Below are 23947 nucleotides of genomic sequence, written 5' to 3'. Positions count from 1 at the left end.
CATGTTTTGACATTTATTGTGAAGTTCTTGTGTCTGCTTGGTCTTGATTTTATGCTGTGCCTTATCTTAAAATGATCCCTGGTGGCTTCAGTCATTGTTGTACATATCAGGGCAGATTTCCCACAAAAAAGCTGACATTTCAGTCTTGTGGTGTATAGAAAGCCTCAGCTACTGTAGGTATTTCATGAAGATTTTTTTTTTTGGTTTTGTCAGAATTTCTGTTATGTTGCGTTTCCTGAGTTGAGAGTTTGCATGCATTATGTCAGGCTCTGCTCACTGACAATCTTCAAGACTCCCACACTAAAAAGTAGAAGCCTCAGCAAGAAAATAATCTCTTTAAAATCGTGCCACTTTATAATCTTACAATATGTTGTTGTCAAGGTTGTATTTAATAGCAGAGCTATCTTCAAATTTGAACATGGCTTTGGAAACACAAATGTCTTTGCTGTATTTTCAAAATAACAAAGACACAAATTAAATGAGTAAACTGCATGCCCTGAAATGGAGAAAATTAAACTTGTTATGATATGAATAGTAGTAAATTGGCTGTTACACAGGAACAGTAATGAATCTAAAAACCAGAGAACAATCTGTCTAGAAGCTTGATTCAAACACACAATGTGCAGGGCTTTAGATGTGAGTACAGATGGCAGACTTAATAGAGTACACACCTGAGAACAGCCTATTAATGACACGCCGTGGTGATTGGGTTTTGTTTTAAGAGCTTTTCTCTGGTTTGTCCCCAGAGTGTGCTGCCATGCTGTGTTGGTATCTAGGCTCAGAGAACAGGAAACAGGAACAGCTGCTGTCGCTGCTCTCCTCTTGGTCTGGACTAAGCTGTCCTCATTCTATCTATCTGTCTTTATGTGACTTTGCTTCTGTCTACTGGATGTCTTCTGCTCTCCCTGTCTCTCCCTTACATCTCAAATAATGCATGCGCGCATACATAGGAGCAGTTTTAACCACGGTGCTTCATTTTTAGTACATGACAGCACTGTCTGTTGCACATATAGGTAACGCAATGTAATTTGTGATACTTAAAGAATATAATTTATGCCCATGTTCTCCTGGTCTACACACACACACAGATGGCTATAGGTAACCTTGTTTGCTTCCTTTAGTTTAAAGTCGACATTCATCTTATTCATGCTGAAGAAACAATGAGGACATGATGTACAAAAGTTTTGACAACGTTTTCTCCACTTGAAAGAGTTTTATTTGTCAAAAAACATGCACACAAGTGCGACTCATACCAAGTTCCTCTCCTAATTCTATCCTGGTCTATCTATGTCGCTCTGTTGGACATGTGAATTGGACCCAGTTGTCTGACTGATGTGTTATTCTGGACAGGGTGCTGTGCTCTGTATTCTGTCTTCACACACAGTAGGGACTCCTCACTTAGTTGCCAGTATGTGGACCTCTGGGACAGTATTGTCCAGATGCTTCTCTCTCAAACCAGGAGGTTTCCCTGCCAGAGGACACTTGCTGCTCTAATTTTACATCGCTATATATATATATGCATGTGCGTGAGCACTCTCTAACTGGTTAGCAGTACTTTAAAACTCTACAAATTAAGAGACATGTTAAAATGTGTCTATTTGGTGAGGTTTGAAATATTCTTTTGAAACTTATACTGCATTTTCATCAAACTGAAATATTTAATACATGAAATACATACATACTAATAAATAAAAATCAACAGCATATCTCATTTGATCAGGTTATGCAAATAGTGAGAGGGTCACCTCAATTTCTTGTTTCCCGCCCTCTTTCTCTATTTTGCTTTCATTGACAAAAGCCCCATGGTGGTTTGAACATTATTGAAGCAGTTGTCTCGGCTTTAATCTGTGACTTGGGGCTGTCATTATCCATCAGAGGAGACTCTCTGTCCCTTCCAATTTCCTCCCTGCGTCCATCTCTCCGTTTCACATCTAGACTTTGAATTCTCCTTTGCCTCCTCTGCTTCATAAATATTCAGCATCCCGGCCAGTAATTTACACACACAATCTGCCACTCCCCATCATTTCTACACCTGAACGCATAGACGTTGACATTCCTCTCTGTCCTAATCTGCTTTCATGTCTTTTATTTCACTCTTCTCCCTCTCCTCCCTCTTTTTTCTACTTCTTGCATGTCCTGTCACCTCTCCTCTCCTCACACTGTGCATCACATCTAACTTTGTCTCTAGAAAAATCGTAGAATTCTTTGCTGAAGGGCAATGTGTCAGGAAGGAACATAAGATGAAGTACAATGTTGACCTTGAAGGTTGGTGGATCAAAAACTGTAATAAGCTGTGACAAAATAATTGTCTTACAACTTAATTGTTGTATCTGAAACTTTCAACCACATCTTGTGGTTGGATTTTGCCAGCAGCCGCTGAGGTGTTGCAGAGTTGTGGGGTTGTCGTAGAAATGGTTCAGTTGTTACAACATTGTTTTACCTTTCTACCATAGTGAAATGTCATTCTACCATTACTGCATGTGAATGTATGTGTCACCTTATCTTTACTGTGAAGTTAGATAAGGATGTGTGGCTCAGCTTATGGAGTGGGTCGTCCAGAAATAAAGATTGAAGGTTGTTGTCCTTGAGCAAGACATTGAACTAAGTGCAAGTATATGTGGCATATGGACAGATATGTATTAATAGTATTAAATAGTATTTTTGGTGCACTACAGTCCATTCACTATAGCTAGTGAAAATAAACAGCAAACTGAACAGTTCAAGATTTCCAGATTTCAGTGTAGGCAGTAGTGTTGGCTTTATGAAGCAATGTAGAAAGGTTGGGAGGTGGGAACATGCCATTACACAAACATTCAGTTAGAGAATAACATAAAATGAGGGCACATAAAATGAAGATAAATGTTGGCTTGCTCCTTACATTTTAATTCACTGTGTAGCCATGGTGACACAGCGGCATTGCGGGTAACAATGGGTCAACATGAACCTCATTTTTAAATAAACGATGAACCAACCAACTATTCCAGTGATACACAAGTGGCAGTAACATGCCAAGACATGCAACAAATCATCAGTGAAGACTGCAAGAAAACATGCAAACAATGCTGGATTTAAAATGGGAATATTAAAATCAGCTATGCAAATGTTTCATGAGGAACAAATTCACTTGACTTGTTTGTTAGAGCTCAAGGATGCACACAATGTGTTTGGGTGAGGGACAATGAATGCACTGTAAACATAACTTGTGTTTGCTTGCTCTACAGGGCACCTGTAACAGTAAGATTCATTTTGCAGCTGCCTAAACGTCACCATACTTTAACCAGATATTGTTTGCCATAATGTTTGCATATGTTTATATCAATGAGTGCTTCTAGATAAGAAGTGACCAGAGCTATTATGTCTACGTGTGTACAATACCCTTCTGGTCGTTTTTTCCCCCATAAGACATGGATAATGGATAATATGAAATGCACTTTAGTTTCCTGGTGTAGGGGTGAGCAAAATCCAGGTAAAGACAGAAAGAGGGAAAGCAGAGTAGCAAAGGTAAAAGACAAAACAGAAAAAGACAAATAGACATGGGAGCAGAGAGGAAGGATGGAAGAAGAGTGTAGCATGGTTGGAAAACACTGTATAATCTGTTTTGTTGGTCTTCAGGTTTGGTCTGTTGTTTGGTCTGCTGGTCACAGGCAGGACATTTACACTCTGTGTCTCGCACATAAATCATGTCACATGGCTGAACGAACAGACACTGCCAGCATTTTAGCTCCAACAAAACTCTACTCCATGTGGCCCACCCTGCTTTCACACACACATGCACACACTCACACGGAGTATAGGATTAACATTATATGTGCTCTGATGCAGACGTGGACTTGAACACGTGAATGCACACATGGACACACACAGTCCATGTCCCATGTCTCAGTGTGAAGGTGTTCCATTTGATATGCTCTGCAGCTATCTGACCAACCGCTAAGTCTGAGAGAAAGTCTTCTCTTCTCTTCTCTTCTCTTCTCTTCTCTTCTCTTCTCTTCTCTGTCTGACTCTCCATATCTTTCCCTCTTTCTGGTCTACATCAACTTCTATCTCTCTCTATCTTAGGCAAACTGCCACACAAGATTATTCATTATTGGGAGAGGGAAGAGTGATGCTGAATTTATAAATTTCCTGTCAGGCTGTGTTTGTTATACGAGAGGAGGGAGGGGGGGGGCAAACAAATGCCACCGTCACACTCTCCGGGTTTCTGAATTCTTGCGTCCCTCCATGCTAGATAGATGATATCTGGCACAGGTTTCCACGTGCTGGAGCTCTCTCCTTTTGATGCTTGTACAAACACGGGAGCTGAGACAACAGTCTCCAAATGCTTTGATGCAATTAGCCAACAGAGTGTGAAGCAGAAAACCTTTGTAGCTTTTTACACCGTGCGAAAAACAGTGTCAACACAAAAGGATGCAGAGTTCAGTTGACAGGAGCTGAGTCTCTTTGTTGATGCCACTCCATCCCCTGCGTGTCAGTCACTGAATGGGAAACAGTCATATCAACTGGATGTGGGGGTGAGGAGTGCTCTGATGGGAGCTACGATGACCCGTGGTCTGTGGTTAGTGAAGGGCATGATCATACAAAGAGAGTGCATGGATTTTACGTAGAAACCTTTAAAAATGTTCTGTTGAATGCAAGAGAAAGGTCAGGCAGTGACAGGCAGATTGATAAAGATAAAGCATAAAGGAAGCAGCCACACGAGTACTGCTTTTTTAAATTTCACTTTTGTAAAATGCAGGATTTGTTAATTTTAAAAAAAGCTCTCTGTGTGAGAGCGAGTCTGGAATTATCATAAAAATTCTAAATTTGATCTCCACATGTGGTAACTACAATGCTCCTGTAATTATGTGATAATTACAACATGGTGTTTATACCAGTAAAAGAGAATCTAGTGAAAGAACAATATGCTTATTATCATTGGTACTAGAGAATACAGAGATGCCAATGAAATTGTGAGCTGCAGAGGATGCATATTTATGTTAATTATTAAGACAAATGATGAGCACTAGCTGTACCAGCTACTAACAGACCCTCACAAAACTAAACACCTTTGCTTTCCAACAAGAAGACAGACTGCAGGCCTTACCTAATCCTATTGACAGGCTTGTATTACCATAGGCACTGCAAAGGTCCTCAGACAGAAGAGGTGTCGGGATGTTGGATAACAAACTCTTCAGCAACAAGCGGACTGTGCTCCTTTGAATCAAATGGTGAGTGTGAATATACTTTTTTATAATAGGGTCGATTTGGAAACCGGGATGACTATGATGCACAACATACACACGCTCCTTCTAATGCACACATTCATTTCCCCAGATGTTTCTTTGCTCCACCTTTTGAAATCAATTTATTTTTTTGAATGAAAGTATTATATCTTGTTTTTGATTACAACAGATCATTTTTTTCATTTTTCCTTTCATACTTTATGAACAAAAATAGTTTTTGTATTACTACATCAGGTTTACACAGATGGGTTGAAAATAACAAATTTATCTGTGTGTGATTTAAAATTTGCCGTGAGTGGGGCCAAACACTTTTAACATTTAATATTTGCAAAATGTCATTTTCTCACACATGCACACCTCTGATAACAGATGACACGGCTATTAAACTGTACTGTAATTACTGTAAACTGGTGAAATGTAACCAAATAAAATACAACTGATCACATCACTAAACAAATTACCATCTCAGTTTTTACTGAGCCGTTAATTAGCTTAGGGAGGAAAAAAATAAATAAGAATGATGATTTGTGCTAAACAAAAACAAGATATTTACTGACTACATGGAATAGTAAATGATAAAAAAAACACCAACATTTATTTCAAAGATATATCATAGAATCACTCAGCTAGATGTGAAATAACATAGAAAATGCATATGAGTCATTTCTGACCCATGTTGTGCATTAGAAGGTTAGTGATACAAAAAGGGTATTTATTCAAAAAGTAAGAAAGGAAAACATAAAATAAAAATGTATGATGATCAAAAACAAGTTATTTGAGGAAACCCTGGAATACTGAATGATTAAATTCATTTATTGCAAAGATATAGAACATAAAAACTCAGTTGGGTTACTTTTGACCCATGTTGTGTATTAAAGGGTTAATAAGCCTCTCTCACTCTCGTCTTTTAAGCAGCACATTTGATCTGCTGCTGATGTCTTTTGACTTATTAAGCTGTTGTGGTCTGGGTAGACTAATGTGCCATTTTAAGGCAACTGTGCAGTGTTGTTTGTATGTTCTTTGTGTCAAGTTCGCCTTGGTCCACCCTGGTCTTGTATCGATTTCATCAACTACTGTATCTGCTATATTTTCACTCAGATCCATTTGCTGTGCTCTGTGAACGAGCTTTGTGTGTGTGTGAGGAGTGTGAAGTAGTTGCCACCGTCCACATGTATTGTACTTGATGTAATTTTGTATATGAAAAAATAAGTCATAAGTGTATTAAACTACAGTAACCTGTAGTAGTTTATATTGGACATTTCTGACTGTCTGTACTGGTTGAATTAAGCCCTACCACTGTATGGATTAGCTTCAGTAAAGTTAAGTCACTGATTTCTTACCGCATTCTAGTTGGACTAGGCTAAGATTGAAAGAAAGCTGATGAGAAAAAGTTCACTACGCCTACATTATTCAAAACTGGTTGCCAAAACTCAATCTAGTGTCCCTGACCAGAGTTTAGATCCATCAGCCATAGACATCAATATGCTACAATAACAGCCTCCATCCTCCTGGGAATTCTTCCTACAAGATTTTGAAAACTGGCTGCAGGGAACAATAGTGATTAGGGAACTGATGTTGCATGCTAAAGAGATGGGCTCACTCCAAATTATGCCAATGGTGTTGGACTGGGTTGAGGTCTGTCTTCTTAGTCAGATACCAATTCTCATTGAAACTTACTTTGTGTACAGGTGCATTGTCATTTTCATGTTGACACAGTTAAGGGCCTTCACCAAACTGTTGTTAGAAACACATTGTTGTCTGTTCCCCAGAGTTCTCTTCATTCAAACTAAACTGTTTTGTCCCAGATTACCATAGTGCAGTTTGCATGCACCGAGCTAATGTTAATAACTTCAATGTGAAACATAGGGAACCATATGAAATTGTAGCTGTATGGTCGGTTGACCTCTACTTCTGATGATGGCTGTATAGCTGACTGACTGTTACATAAGTTGAGCTCGAGAGAGAGCGTGTGGTGAATGAAACAGAGTAAAAGTCAGGCAGAAGGAGAGGAGGAGGAAGGAAATGAAGGAGAAAAAGAGAGACAGTAAGCAAGAGGGAGAGTGAAAAACAGCAGGGCAAGAGTGTTTGGCGAGCTAATTCCCAGATATCGACACTGCTTTGATTAGTAACTGGAGGGAACCTTTTAATGAGAGACATTCTTTAATCAAACCCCAACATAACACAGCCCACCGAGCTATCTCGGTGGATGGGGGGTGAATGATTTCTCTGAGACTTCTTCCCCTGCGCAAGTCAACAGATGATGATTTTGGTGTTCTCTCTCTGAGAAGGTAATCGCCTGCACAACTAAGTTCAGACATTTCAGTAATTTATTGTCTTGCTTCAGATTAAAACCTTCTCTGTGGGAGCTTAAAGAGCTGTGTATCGATGTTATGCTTGGCACATTGGAGTAATAATGGGGAATTGTATAGTCTGTCTTCAATACCTGGGCAGTGATTTTGTTGTGTGTGTGTCTCCAGGGAGAAAAGAGCCCTCCAACTCTCGATGAGTGGCTTGTTGTTGGAGAGTATGGGGCCAGGCTGCCAGAGTGGGAGAACACAATACCTGAGAGAGAGAGGGAGGAAGACAGAGAGAGAATGACAAAGGTGGGGAAAAAAAGAAGCGAGACCTTAAGGGACAAACAGTTTGAGGTGCGCGAAGTGTACAATGGGCAGAAATGCGTTCGCTGGTGTAGCTAGAGAGGGTTTGTCTTGGTGGTCTCTAGTGCGCTCATTAGGAAGCAGGGACAGCATCGTAGAGCCCCTCCCTTCTCAAGAGATGGAAAGCATCTAATTAGATGTCTGTCCTCCTCCCTGACACATCCACATCCCCGCTGGAGCACCACAACGAACCACTCACTATAGTCTAAGTCCTTTTGCAATATAGCAGAGCATAGATAGATAGGAGGAGGTGACAAATAAACACTACAGTATAGCAACACAATAATAATGTCAAATGTTACATGCTACATGTAACTACATGCTCACTTCTTTAATATTAATAGTTCATTTTTGTTCATGCAATAATTTAGCATAAGTAAAATACTAATAAACAATTGGTCTGTTTAGTTAAATCTGAAATTATTATTGTTTCTATATCAACACTGGGTCAAGTGATGTGTAATTTAAAATGGTTTTGTTTTTGCAGACAGCTGTTTTTCAGTAAATAAAGCTTTGATGCAAACTAACTGCTCAGGACTGAAATGTGCAACTGACACAGTGGAGTGTGTACTCTAGCAGCTAACGAGTCATATGTCTGTCAGGAGATGGTGGAGACCAAAACAGAGTGAGAGGAGCACACATTTTGGACTCATTCATCACTTAGCCAGAAAAACTCTCAGCCAGAGTAGTTCAAATAATGGACTGTAAATAAACAGTTCCTTTTATTCAAATGAGGTAAATTGCTGGGAGGCAGTTTCTAGGATATTTGTATTATGAATTTTTAACACTGATTTTTTCAATTATCATTTTTAAAATACTCTGCTAATATAGTAAAAAAAATATGCCAGTAAAGTTCAAAGGCAACAGTCAATAAGAAATTATTTCCTTCAATTATGTGATTGGGTGTAACAAAAACACCCTGTGAAATAAAATCAGTAGCAAAATTTAAAAGAAATAATAACATGGAAAATAATTATGGTTACATACTACTACTACTGATAATACACTAATAAGACTATCTCATCAATCCTCTAACCTCATACATCCGCCGCAGGCACGAAGCCGCAGCCGTCAGCCCTTAATGACTAAAGTACACTGCACAAAGACACATATTAATAGAGGAATTAATTGGTTGGCAGTTGTATAATCAGCTTATATTTTTTTGGTACATTTTAAAAAGGGAAGACAATCGTCTCACTGTTTCATTAAAGAAAGTAATCAAATTTTATTACCTTAATTTGTTTCTTTTTCACTTTCACTTTTTAAGTTTAGTTGTCATTGAAAAAGTAATTTTTTTGTATAAAGAAGACTGATGCGTTTTTAACCTTAGGAAGAAATAAAGGAAAAACTTGAACTTGGGTCACATAAAATTATATTATTTATAATAGGACTTGCAATTTTAAAATATAGAACATGGATAAACGAGGTTGATTAATTGTGCTCAATGCTGCTGAGAAATCTTATTTAGTTTTTTTAAATAAAGGCTCTTAATATCTTTCATAAAGGCTAAATTTCCAACACTGTTCATGGTAATTGTAGGGTAGAACATGCTGTAATTTGGTTGTTTGAGTGGACAGTGTGATTATTTTAGAGATAGGCAGAAAACAGTGTTTCTTTCTCTCATGTATTGCAAATTCTTTTTCCTTTATCCATCTCCTTCTCTGTCTCGCTCCACCCCTCTTCATCTAAAATATCTATTTTCTTCTAAGGTACTGAACTAACAAGGGAGGAACTCTAGTTAATTCTGCCTTGAAATTCTGGTCAATACACAGGCTCAGTGTTAGGATATTTGATTAGATCTCAATACCCTCGTCTCTCTATTGCTTCTACTCCAAAAAATGATTTTGCTTGGGGAAGGGGTGTGTATATGTGCGCTGGGGTTAGCCTCTAAGAAAAAGGGGGCCGCTGTTTTCATTGATTGTGACACTAAACCACACATTTACCATACCACGTCTCTAATGTCTTCCTTTCCTTCGCAGACACCAATGAATCAAAAGCAGCAGCTGGAAGGAAGCAGAGCTTGTTAGCGGTGCTTTCCAGGGAACCTCTCCCTCAAACATCCGACAGCCTCGCTCTGATCGATAGCTGTCTTTCTGTGCCGTTGTCTGCCTTTGCTCGTCGCTTGGAACTAAGTGTTGCAGTGCTTCAAAATAAATGGACTGAATTACTCTGTGCCCCATAAGGACGTTAGACTTTGTGCAATGGTTGACACCGAGTGACATGTTTATACATTTTATTATTTTTTTAAGGAGAAAGAGCTGTCGACTGCCTTTAGTATTTCTTAAGAGACATTCTAAAAGTTGAGAATCACACAGTGGGGGAGATGTACAGTGTGAGTGGAAAGTATTAGGACAGTGACACATTTTTTGTTAAGTTGGCTCCAGAATACTGTTTAAAATAAAATAATAAAGCAGTGACAGCCAGCTCTACTTAGAGACTAGAAGATGGGGATTCTTAGCCCTTCTTAGGACACAGAAAATATACATTTAAAAGAACTTAATTCTTGGTTGTGCAATGATTGGCTGTAATTTAGTAAGTTAATTTAGTTTAGTAGTTAACCTGGAGTGTAGCCATTGTCACTGTTTGCTTGCTTTTTTTTTGTTTTGTTTTTGCCTTCATTCTTATCTTCCAGCAAGGGGAATATACAATTTCAGGTCAAGTGATTGACTTGGCCAGTCCAGATCACTGTTTGGCCATGAATAGAAACTCATTTGTTTCCTCGTCTGAATATTTAGGTCCATTATCCTGCTGTATTCGCCCCAAAATTGGGCAACTATGTATAAAAAGAGCAGTGAATCCAACACCCAACACCCATATTTCCTGATTACACTGCATGAGACAATGTCAGTATTATTTCAGTACTTGGCTAATATCTGCAGATGAAAAATCTGAGGAGTGTTGGCACAGGACTATGTTTTTAAACTGTTAATCAATCACATTAGAAAATAAGGCAGCAGATTGATGTGTTATTGGTTGATGTGATGTGAGTTAACACAATATACCACAAATATATAAATAAACTGTGTAAACTGACAGCATGAAGTAGAGAGAATGGAGTCTAGTGTTTGTCTCTCCACAGAGTTCTGGCAACCTCAAGGTCATTCACAAAATGAATGGCTCAGACTTCCTCTGAGGTATCATTCAAAGTCTGGCCAAAGGGCAAGAAGAGAGATGTCTTCATTTTTTTATTTCCTCATGACATTAGGGCAAGTCCACACAGACAATCACATCTCCTGCTCAGAAAAAAAGGATTTATTTTGTGCATTTAGTACCTTATAACTTTAGATCAGGGGCCTGGAACCTTTTTGGCTGAGAGAGCCATGAAAACTACACATTTTAAAGAGCCATATAATATTTTTTAACACTGAATACACATAAATGCGTGCATTTTTAAGTAAGACCAACAATTTTAGAGTATAATAAGTCTCTGAATTTATTCTTTTTAATAACGCTGTTATACTGAAGCTAACCAATAGTAAATAAAATACTTCTTAACATTAATGCGACTTCTGGTGCTGCATGGTCCCGATCATGCACCGATCCCCATAGCAACCGCTGTGTTTCGGATGTAAGACGCGCATGCCCACTCACATACTGCTGAGTGAAATCTCCAGTCATTAGCTCATAAGCAGTTTCTTTTCCGAGCTGTTCTATATCATTAAAATTGAACAAAATAACACGAAACACAACTGCTTACTCTCCTACTGATTTTAATTGGGACATTTTGCAACAAACGTAAAGACGTTAAACGTGTGGTACATGTTTAGAAGGCTGGGCGCAGAGGAGACCACCAGGCTCTCTCTGAGGGAGGGGGAGTGAGGGAGGCCAAGGCTCCCTCCAGCATGGACTAAAACACAGCATTCAGAAACAATTTGGAATGAGTTAAAAGGATTTTTTAAACAGATTAAGTAGTTTTCAAGACTGCATATTGCTAGCGGACTTATTTTCTGACCCAGAGTGCGGCCGTGACTGGTTCTGAATGAGGGCTTTACAGCAGGCAGCTGCTCTCACATCTTCCTGGTAACAATAAGACCTGGTCTAAAGCCCAACCTGTAGAGCCTGAAATGCTCATTACAGTTATATTTTCCAGTGTGTTCTGACTGTTTTTATGTCAATTTTGTGGCCATTTTAAATGTTTAAGTCAGTGGAGAGAACCATTAATATGATATATTTAGCTGTCACTCAAGTTTTTTTAAATAAGCTACTGGCATTTAAATGCTGAAACATACAACCACATTCTTTGACACAGATAATCTGACAAGAGAGTCAACAGGAATATGTTCTTATTTGTGAAGACATAATATATTGTGATGACAGAATGAAGATCGGACATGAAGACTAAAAATCTCTCACTGGGCAAGTACAGGTTTTGGTGACTGATTTACCACACACAGCAGGGTATAAATGATAAAAAGCAGTGGTATACTTCTTTTAGCTTTCCACCACCACAAATCCAAGGCGAGCTTCAGGACAGAGAGACAACAGGAATGTTGTCTAACATGTGTGATACCTGATAAAGTTTGCCAAGTCAGGCTAAAGACTTTCTCTTCTTCCTGCTTTCCAACAGTGGATGGAGGAAACAGAATAGGAAAGAGGATATCTTCAGGGTGCCTCTCCTGTTCATGTCCTGCTGAGCTGGCCTCAGTGAAAGTCCCGCTGGGCACTGGTCTCAATGTGCTTCGGCCTGCTGTGAAGCCCCTGCTTAATATGCTCCTGATACAGATGGAAAGAGAGAGAGAGAGAGAGAGAGAGAGAGAGAGAGAGAGAGAGAGAGAGAGGGAGAGAGACAGAGAGAGTGAAGAAGAGACACATGGAAGAAGAGAGGAGACTGCAAGGAAACATCAAGGGGATGGAGATGACGAAGAGGAGAAAATGTTAATGGAGGGATCAATGAATGAAGGCGTGAGAAGGAGGAGGGTGAAGAGTGTAAGGCTGTGTGTGTGTGTCTGTGTGTGGGTGCAAAGGAAAGAGCGACACAAACATGCACAGACTGGGGAGGTATGCAGAGCCAAAGGAGAGGAAGAAAGAGATACGATGAAGGAGAAAGAGAGAGGGAGAGAGAGAAAAACAGGTAGATAGAGAGAATACGAGTGAACTTCAAGGTCTATATTGAGTTGGTGGTGGCAGTACCAGAGGACCTGAGCAGAATAGCCTTGGCATCGCCTCCATGGCCAATTAATGTGAAGCTGTCTGGGTCCAGGGAAGCTATTAGACTCTGGAAGAGAAAAACACATTAAAAAAGAACAGGAAGAAAGTTCACTGCTTCTTCCCCACACTGGTGCCTGTATGTAAAGCCCCTTGTTTTTCTTGACTGAATAATAGTCTTCATCCCCCCCTCCTCCCTCCCTTTCAAAGCCCCTGGATGTGGGCAGAACATCTCTGCTTTATTAACCATCTCACTAGAGACAGGACACCCTCGCCGTCAGCCAGCAGCCTTTATTAAAGATGCCGCCGAGTGGAAAGGAGTGAGCATTGAGATTCAAATTGAGGGAGACAAGAAAACACTGTGTGGCCATAGCTTTAGTTAGTTAGATGAGAGGGAGAATTTATATTGATGTTAATCAAACAAGCGACTGTTTTTCTTTTTGTTTAATAAGCAGCGCTTGTACTCACAAAAGCACACACAAGTGTGTACTCCAACTGGAGGAAATAATTGGATATATACATATGTGTTTGCGTGCATGTAGACGTAGGCATGCACACATATGATTCCTGGGTAAACATGCATGCACAAATACCACGTGGACACAGGTGTCTCAAATCAGTCAAGTGTATTTCCTAGAAGAGTATTTTTGATTAACTAATTAATGCAGATACATATCCACTGTTTTCCAATATGTATAAAAAATTTAAGATTTACATTTCCACAGGAAATGGAACTAATGTGCTAAGAATCAGCAGGACTGGTGTAATTAAACAGACAGTTTGATGCTCTTCTCTGCATTGTTACTGAAGTGTTGATTATTAACATCTATAGTCAGGTTGTTTTAAACTTTGGGGAAGACTTGTTCATGTTCACATCAAGGCTCAGATCAAAGGATTAAAACATCTGTTAGCCTCTCCCTGCATAGATGTGTAATTATTGGCTAGACTGGAGTTTGTTACATAGAAGAAGCCCATGCACCAGTCACGTATGGGTTTATAATCAAATCAGTGACTTGGTCTATATTTCACTCTATGAATTTTAATATAAAATGTGTTTCACTCTGTCAGTGTAAATTAATCAACTGTATTATCCCTGGGTTATAGAGGATATTTAATGCTGATTGTGGCCCCAATGACCAAATTAAGCCTAATGTGTATGACACAAAATACCTAATATACTGTCTATATGATACAGATGTGAGAAGCATCTGTACGTATATATCAAAGTTGTCAATCAGCAAAGGAATCATTTTTGCCAAATCTCTGTTTTAACCAAGTTGCAACCTCTGTGGCTGTGAAGTGAAGCCAAAGTGCCAAAATCTGCAATTCCTCAAACAGCCACTTAAGGCTGGCTACAGAACAAGTCAATCTCAATAAGCCCCCATATTAAAATGCCCATCTTCACAGCAGAAATAAACATATTTACAGCCTGGTACAAAAATGGTTTGTACCCCTGGTTATGAAAACTGCACTGAGGCTGAATTTCCATATAACTCACCCCTTTAACATGACTTCAGTATTTAAAATCTTAATTTGTTTTTGGATGTGGGAATCAAGATAACAAACTAAACATACTAAAATGTAAACAGATGTTTCATAACTAGAAACAAACAAACAAAACTACATCCGTAAGCTATCCTGGGATGGATAACCTATGAATTTGGCAGATGTGTCCCCCTTAAATATTAGAGTTTGATATCCATTGTGAAGTCATACAACTTTCCTTTTGCACTGGGGTTGGAACATTGGAGAGAAAAAAATAAGGCAAAAACAGCAGTATATTACAGCTCAGTAATTCACAATATATAAAATAAACATATGATGTTTTTTCCAATATAAATGTTGGTGATAAATCGTTCAAGACCTGCTCTGTACAGCTTATCAGAATTTCTCTACAATGCAACAAAACACTAACTGCAGTATCTCTGTAAGGTTTTCTCTCATTGATTGTCTCTTCTCCAAACTGCACTGACCTCCCACAATCACATGTTCCGTCGACACCGTAAGACCTCGGGTGATTTCGTCATCGCCTAACCCTCCCCCTCACCAGTCTCTTCACTCCTTAAATACTCACATGTACTATCTATCTGCACCCTCTGGATGGGCCTTCTCCCTTTTGTCCATCTGTCCTTTCTGTTTGTTCTAAAATCTGCTCACAGTTTTAGGGCGAACTGTCAGGTAGCTCACCAGGCAAATAAGTCCCACTTTCTGTGCACGATTCATATCATAAATGGATACTGCAGTCTAACTCCATGCTTTGGAAGAACTTTTAAATCTGACTATTTTCTGCAGTTAAGGTGTAAGAAATGTGTCAGGGCCAGTTAGTAGAGACACACTGTATAACGTTCTACTGTAATCCTACTGTATATGATTAAATAAAGACTTGTGTGCAATAGTACAGCATAATAATGTAAAATTGTATGACGGCAGACAACTTAAGTGACTTTCTCCCTGCATTAATTCATGGTCACATTAACTGTTTCATATGTAATCTTGCTACAGTCCAATTTCTTCTGTCTGATAAAACAGAAATGCAGTAAAAATAATTTAAATATCTGAATAATGGCTCCTCCAATCTAGGTCTCTCATATCTTTCCCATCTGTCTCTAGTTTCCTTTGCCCATCTTGTCACAGTCGATTGGCTTGGGAGCTCTCCTCTGATCACCTCTTATTCCCCCTTTTTCGTCCTGATTCTCCCTGTTATGCAGCCGGTATAGAGCTGTCGCCTGCTGCTGCCTTCCCAAATCTTCTTTTTGAAAAGCTGTATTGTTGCCATCTGTCCCTGGCACTCAAATACACTTTCATATGCACGCACGCACACATATGCACACACTGGCTTAACACCAGATTCTGGTCTTATCTGGTCAAGTGTGTTTACCACCGCAGTACACCTTGAGCTTACGCTGCAGGGGCCCAATATTTTGCTGAAAGATTATTTGAGGGATTTTGTGCCTTAGGTATACCTTTTTCTCATTTGAGGAGCACACTGTAGATAGGTGCATAATGTGTTATCCATGATGGTCTGTTCATTTTATTTTCAGTCAGTTAATCATTCAACCCATCATTGATTAAAGCGATAACGATCTAAAATCCAGCTGAATACAGTTGTTGTGAAAGTGTTGTCTGTCCCCTGTTAGACCTCTTGGTTATTTTATTTGTATATTTGTTTGTTTCTTTTCTTTGTCTCACCTGATTTTAAGTTAAGGTTAGTTCAAAATCCAGTTCACAGTATAATCTCAAAAGACATCATTCAAACTGAAATGAGTATTATTTTCTCACTATGAAAATAAATATATATATATATATATATATATATATATATATATATGTTCAGACATAAAACAAATTGCTCTGATTGCAATATTAGGTGAGAAAACTATATCACTTTAATGTTGGCGTTGTAATTCACCCATAGTCACCTACACAACTCCAGGTACTGTATATTCTAATGCAGGAGTATGAATAGCTTTAGAGGTGTGGGGGGATAGGTAGAGGAGGTTATTATGAAGAGCCTGACATGCCTGACAGCCTGATGAGAACTGGTGATTAAGGCCTACGCTGTATCTCACCTCATGCTGATGTGTTCTCTTGTGCAGGACCTGCCAACCGGGCTCAGACATGATGACTCTGCTGTGGTAAGGAGCTGTCAGCGTTATAGAGACAATGCTATAAAAAGATCACTGCCAGACCAACCAAAGATTGGCCATTTCTCAGTGAAGGTTCATCGACAAATGGGCTCAAGTCTGTGTGACATCAGTAAGAAAATAAATAAATAATAAGTGGAACTTAAAATAACCTATATAACTTATCAGGTGTGCAGGAGAAATCTGTAAATCTGTCTTTAAATAAACAAATATTTGACTTGCATTTAAACACCTGAACTATTTGGGGCTGAAAGGGCATAAGTCTGCTAAAATGAGAAAAAAAAATATTTTTTAAAAATGTCAAAATATTGTCCATTAAGTATATTGTCATACATATTATATTATTTAGGTGGCAAAGTTTTAAGGACCAAGTTTGGTCTGGCTCTCATGTAAATGGCCAGATATCTCTCAGTCTCCTCTGATTCTCAGCCCTACAGAAGAAGATCTTCTATCTTTTCAAGTACATGTACTTTATCTTTCATCATTCTGTGACTGCATGTTCCCTGTGACTGGAAGGCAGAATAGAAAATCTTTATTAGACACTTTGACAGACAGATATTTTCATTTCGCTGATAAAATATTTAATAGCACTGTCATGGAAGAAGAAAAAAAGATATGAGATGATGGATGAAACTTATTTCACAGGAAATGAGGAAAAGATTTAATTGAGCTTTTCACCAAGGTGTTTTTGTGTTTATTGGCTGCTTTGCAAATAAAATGGACAGAGCCAGTGAGAACTACAAGACTGTAACCAAAAGATACCACAGAAGAAAATGTATTAAATCAGAGCTGAAATGTTTTGTAGGTGTGAAGGTGTGTGTGTTTTCCTGCCTGATGTCAGCTAACTGTTAATTGTTGTTAATTGAGTCAGTTTCCTAGTTAATCATGATGTTGAGACTGTTTAATTGTGGCAGAGGAATTGACCATGTACTTATTGCACACTTACACTTGTGTTAGCAGTGCACTGCAGCACTATTTTGAGGTACTGAAGAATTAAAGTTATGTACTTCTTTATACTTTTACTACATTGTCACATCTTACACAGGCTTTGTACTAACTACATTAATATTTTACTTGATTGCTTTACAAAATATGTTGCATTGAAAAACGTACAAATTACAACAATAAAATGCTGATTGCATGTATTATTATACATTAGTAGTATTATCAGTATTAATATTAAACGCCGGTTGTTCTGTTGCCTTAACTTTTCTGATATGTCGTTCATTCATTTTTTTTATTTTGCTGCAAAGAGATACCTCAGAAAAAATAATGCTGACTTTTATTTTAAATGGAGTATTTGCACATTGTGTTATTGCTACTTAAAAACGTAAAAAAAAAAAAATTAAAAAAAAAAACTCTCAATATTCCTACCACTGGTTCCACTGTGTTGTGGAGAAATTGCTGAAGTCAAAGGTCAGTGGTGAGGTCAGGAAGGAAGAAAGTGTTCAGGAGCCTCTGATGTCTTATGCTGTAATATTTATTGATGCTTGGCCTAGGAGAATTAGAGACACTCTCAAAGTACATCAGAAGTGCCTGAGTCGGTCTCACATTCTGCCGAACTCGTGCTGGTGGATAGACTTTAAACCCCAAGATAACACCACAAATACTACACGCCCAGAATTAGTCAAAGAGAATGTCTTTACCCATGGAGGTGTTGTTGTTAACACATTATAGTCTGAAGACACGGATGTCTGTTTACGCAGATTGGAACATCAACGGCAAGCTATCTATTATGTCTAGAGTGAATTGGGTTAAGTTTGGCTTGAAAATGTTGTTAGCTGTGTCAGGGCCGAGCTTCAGGCTTGAATGAACAAGACATGCATGCACTGGAGCTGAAAGTTCAAGCCTGTGCAGAACTCTGGGAAGCTGTCTCATCTATGTTCCAAGAGGGGAGGAAGGGATGTTGGTTGTTCCCAACTTATTGTCACATATGCAATGTGGTTTTCTGATTGCTAGTCTATAGTACTTGGATGACACTCTTATCTAGGGAAGGCATTATCCATTTGATGACCTCAATGAATGACCTCATTCTAAATATTTTCTAGCTTTTAGCAATGCAAAATCAAACTCTTTGTGTAACACTATCCTCTCTTTTCCAGGACAAGGAAGTGCATGCACTCATGGCCAAAAACCTGTTTTCCATTTATCTGTGCCATCCGTTTGAATGTGTGTTCAAGTTTTGGGAGTCTGCACATTTAAATAAGAGCAATCCCAACAAGAAATTACCCTATATTTTCTTTCAAATTGAGCTCCAGCAGAGAGCTGCCCAGATGGCCCAATCAGAAAAAAGTCTGGCAGTTGCATCTGGAGCCAGCAGGCCAGATGGAGAGCTGGGCAGATATGGGTTGAGTCATAGAAGAAGAAAAAACAACAACAACAACAACAACAAAACATCCAATATGAAGGACAGGCACCTTTTATGATATGGTTGCTTGTGTTTCCCTTTTGCCATATTGGTTGATGATGAAACTAGATGGATGGTGTAAGATGAGGTGAGGAGGGAGTCTCATTATCTCAATGGTTCATTAATAATGACATTAAAATCTGGTTTACCCCTATGAGCCAGGATACTTTTATTTTCACATGAATGGTATTGTATTTTCATTCTCAGCACAGTGCATTTGAGTTTTTCTGAGAACCCTAAGGGGGAAAAAAAAACACGTCACCATCCACAGTGCTTAAACCAAGCTAGAATTTGTCACAGTGACTCAAAAAGTATTCATATGTAGAGCCTGTTTCTTTAAAATGAGTGAAGGTCACAATGCTAGTTGCGATCATGGCAGTGTGTTGTTAGCTTGGCTTGGATGTTTAGAAGTCGAGAGCTGGTTGGGCTCAGAGTGGGAGGCTTGCTGAGTGTTGCGCCGCTGACTCAAGCCAGCACTGTTGAATTTGAGTTCAGAACTCTCCAAAGTGTGGTGACCAACAGTATCTGAGTACTCTGAGAGGTACAGGAAGCTTTTTTGTTCTGTATCTATATATACACATGCTTCTGTATAGGATTCTGTGCAATGAGCCTTCTAATGCCAATTATTACTTCTTCTGCTTGTATTACAATGTAATATAGCATAATATCTCATTTCAGTGCTGTCACACAAAAAAAATCCAACATTTCTTATTCTGAGTAAGGATAGAAAGATTATGACAGTTAAGATTGCCCTGCTAAGCACTGCTTTTTTCCAGTAAAGCTACTATTCACTTTACTTGAGGGCTCCTTCAAGAGCAATCTTGAAATAAAGAAAAAACCTTGAAAATAGTCACAAACTCTAAAGAGAAGTCCGTTAACATATTAAAAATGTGTATTCAAACTGCCTTAAATCCAGTACAGACATGTCCCACCACTTCAAAACCATGTTCTGTCACTCTCCGCCCCCTCTGTATTCAGCAGAGAAAAGATTACTATCAAACTCTCTGCATTACCAGCCACCGCACAACAGCTACTTTGTGTTGTGCAGGAAGTTAAGGGGTCACAATTCATCTGTCATGACTTTCTGGCTGACTGTGACTACTAGAGAAGCAAGTAAATTTGAAACTGGTACAGTACAGAGAGAATAAATGTGAATATGAAGAAATTTGACAGCTTGTGTATTACTACAGAAAGGTCATAAACATGATGAATCATATCAGGCTTCTTCTAAAAGGATACATTTCAACACTTTTCTTTGACAAATATAGTAACATTTTTCTTAGTAGGTCTGGTTAAATCCTGACTCTGATTCTCTGGAGAAGAGAATGCCTTCATTCAGTCAGCTTGACATCACTGATATAATAAACAAAGATCAAATAAAACGAGATTGACTGTGCAGCAAAGGAGTGTAGTACAAGTCCACAGGTTTTCTTCCACAGATTTTCCTTGAATACATGATGACATGTTAAAGAAGAAGGACGCCAATTAAAGCTTAATTTAACTTCCACCCTTCAGATTCGAGGCCCTTGTGCATTCATGCTCACTCACATGGCTCACTGAGCCAATTCACTGGAACAAGGACCATCATTAATTATATTAATTACACCGGTGCTTTACATGCAATGACAAGTCAGCGGTCACAAAAAGGTCTGCTGTGCAAAAATCACAGTAACGTCGAATTATTCTTTGTGTACTAACATTTTATTTACCACTTAGTGCTTTTGGAACATATTCAGCAGTTATATCGAAGAATAGGCTCTACCACTATAGTGTTTATAATAACAATGTAACAAATTACTACCAGGAAACAATGTGATGCTGTGAAAGGAATTATAGTCTATAGTTTCAGCTTATTGTTTAGGCATCTAGGGCTCAACTTTACTCTTTTGGTTTATGATCACAACTCCCATAGTGTCACTTTCTAGCAGACAGCTGTTTTCAGCCAGAGAGCTCTAAAAACCACACTGTATATTACCTGCTCAGTACCGAAAAGCAGAAAAACACATTTGCTGGTAAACATAGTGGAGAGTGGCCAGAATGGCTAGATAAAGATTCCTTCAAGAGTTGTGGGGCCCAAAAACAGAAGTACAGGAGAGTTGCCTAGAAATCTGAGTGAATGAATAATAACGTTACTGCTAGATAGGCAAATAGGGAATAAGTTTGCCATATTAAAGTTGCCAAAATCAGTTATTGCAGTTTTTCAGAAAAGAGTTGGGAAACACACTTATTGATTTTCTTGCTGAGTGTTGCTGAGATATAAAGGTTTGTATCACTATCATCTATTATATCTGTTAAAGATGAAGCTAAAATCAGAAGACAGTTAGCCTAGCTCAGCATAAAAACCCAGAACAGTGTGAATGAGCTAGCCTGGTGGCAAACAACACCTCTAAAGAACACTAATTATTACATTATATTAAATTTGTTTCATCTGTATAAAAACTAAAATGTAAAAATGACAATTCTGTTTCCTATTCTTTTAAACAAAGTCAACAAACTTGTATTATAGGTGGCTTTTTAAGTGATCTTTGGCTTTCCATCTCATAACACGAAACAAAACACATATATGCAAAGAAACCATCATACATACACCAGATGACACATTAATGCACCACAGCATTTCATAAATAAAAACACTACTCACTCTCAGACACCTCGAGAGAGACAGAGAACCATTTAAAAAGACAGACATTGATAGTAACCCCCTTCCAGTGGGAACAAGCAATGTGTTCTTATTCTCCGGGGATCTCTCCATGATAACTCATGTTTTTCTTTACCCCAGCCTAAAAAGGTCAGGGCCTGACTCGATGCTTTACACGCCCACAGTAATATCTTCTGGAGCGTGGCGCAACACCAGCCAGCCCACAAGCTAATTAATCCAACCTGCCTTACAACCACCTGTCAAGCACTTCATCAGCGCTGGTCAGCAGTTGCAGTAAAGGGTCAGTGCTTCTCAAACAGCCAGGGTGCCGAAGCGTGAACAGAGCGCAGTGGAAACAATTCCAAGCAAAGACAGAGGTGTCTGTTGTGAGTGTTTCTACACACAGTCTTGTATGCACACTCCTCTGAGAATATAGCACTTTTGGTGTGATTTCACTGAGAATGTATTATAGCTACACGCAGCTAAACATTTGTCTTTCTTTCACGTGTTTTGTTCCTAGCCTTTTTATGGACGGACATAAATGTTAAAGACTGAGATACAAACTGATGCCATTTAAATTTCTCATGTCTTGACTTGCTTTTCATTCATTCCTTAAGGCACTGACTCAGCTTCGCTGTGTTAAACAATGTGCCAAGGGTCAATTTTCTATTGACCTCTTTTTGTTCAAAACAATTCAATAGATTAGCACTCCCATGTCTACAGGCTTAGTGGATACAGCCTTCCATGATCAGTCACGGATCATCCATATCCATCGAGATCACATGCTGTATTCTGGCTCATACTCAGTATGCCAGAGGGGAATCAATTAAACACTTATAATTAATTGATTTGGTCTTCAATATGGTTAAAAGTTCAAGTCCATCCATAATTAAATGTGTGAAGCATGCTGTAGCGTACACTTTTTCTAAACGGTATAAATAAATAGTATGAAAGCGAAATAAAAAGTGAGAGCAGTCTAATTGTCTGTTATGCTTTGGGAGAAATAATAAGACACGGCAGCAGCCATAATTGAATGGAACTAATTACAAGTGTTAGCATTTAAATATTAATTTAACAGAAATTTGTGTCTATTTCCTGTCTAAAATATCTACATAAAGAACACAATTAACTAATAAATTAAAATGAAATATTTTTTTTCTCCAGGTGAAGTAGCTGTTGAGGCTCACAGGCTACCTCAGTACTGTAGCTGCACCATGCTAGAATAGACTACCCCGTTGAACAGGCTAGTTGCAGGTGCTACCTTTCTGTGTCCTGCTTTCTGTGGCCTTATCGATTGTGGTCTCATTCCAGCACTTGTGAGAGCTCTATCAGGCAATTTAGTAGGTGTTGTCTTACCAAAGTTACAATGGATTGTTACAATTTACTGTTTAGTTCTTTAAATTCTTTATTGGAGCACTCAAATCATTTAAAGCCAGGATGGTCAGATCAGTTTACAGCTATAAACACAAGTGTAAATGATCCACCATGACGCATTGTGATCATATCAGTCAAACAACATAAATATCTTGTAAAGCATCCTGTGCCACATTGAAAGATTGTCTACTTAACTAACATCCTGTAAGGCCACACAAAACACATTGTCTGATTTTGATTTTGTTCACTGTTGAAGAAATTACATGTTTAGGCTCTCTGACCTGTCAATTTTTGCAGCATAAGTTTGGGGAATGAGGAGTACCTTAATAAACGTTGCTAAACAGCTACTGCAAATTATTAAACATGATTTGTCGTGACATTTCTATAAGTGAACACCAATTTGAATCAATTTTATCAATTTTATTGACTGTAAAGTTGTCAAACCAGAAAAAGTTTTCTTTGTTTTCTTTTTCTGCAAATGATCAAACTGTTGCTCAAATCCTTTTCCAGCTAATACATCTGCACTATCAAATGTTTTTCGAGCACAGAAGCAAAAACGCCTTGGAGAACTACTTTATTCTGCTCCGAGTAGTAAATTCAGTAATGACGAGACGCACGCATGCACGCTGACAAGGCATTATACAGCCCGGGGTACCTGGCCTTCTATGTGAAACCATTATGCAGGATTTCTGCCTCCTGCTGAATGCAGGTGGGATGTGGGACCTACTTATTACAGCCCAGATGTGCCTGTAATCCATCACTGTCTCCCCTGCCCCCACCGTGCTCTGGAGGATGTCTGGAGCACGGCCCCCAAGTGTGTGTGCGTGTGTGTATGTGTGTATGTGTATGCATGCTCATAT

At 38.7% G+C, this 23947-nt stretch overlaps 1 long non-coding RNA gene across 1 annotated transcript; it reads left to right on the top strand.

Moving 5' to 3' along the window:
• The first annotated feature begins 5120 nt into the window (after positions 1-5120).
• LOC113746385 (uncharacterized) lies at positions 5121-10308 on the top strand. The gene is made up of 3 exons (XR_003462824.1): positions 5121-5207; positions 7700-7825; positions 9859-10308. It is a non-coding gene; the product is annotated as an uncharacterized LOC113746385 (long non-coding RNA).
• The last annotated feature ends 13639 nt before the right edge of the window (positions 10309-23947 follow it).

Source organism: Larimichthys crocea, chromosome VIII, assembly GCF_000972845.2.
Source record: "Larimichthys crocea isolate SSNF chromosome VIII, L_crocea_2.0, whole genome shotgun sequence".
NCBI lineage: Eukaryota > Metazoa > Chordata > Actinopteri > Sciaenidae > Larimichthys > Larimichthys crocea.
The sequence above is the reverse complement of the archived record's forward strand: the minus strand, read 5'-3'. Positions and strand labels throughout refer to the sequence as shown.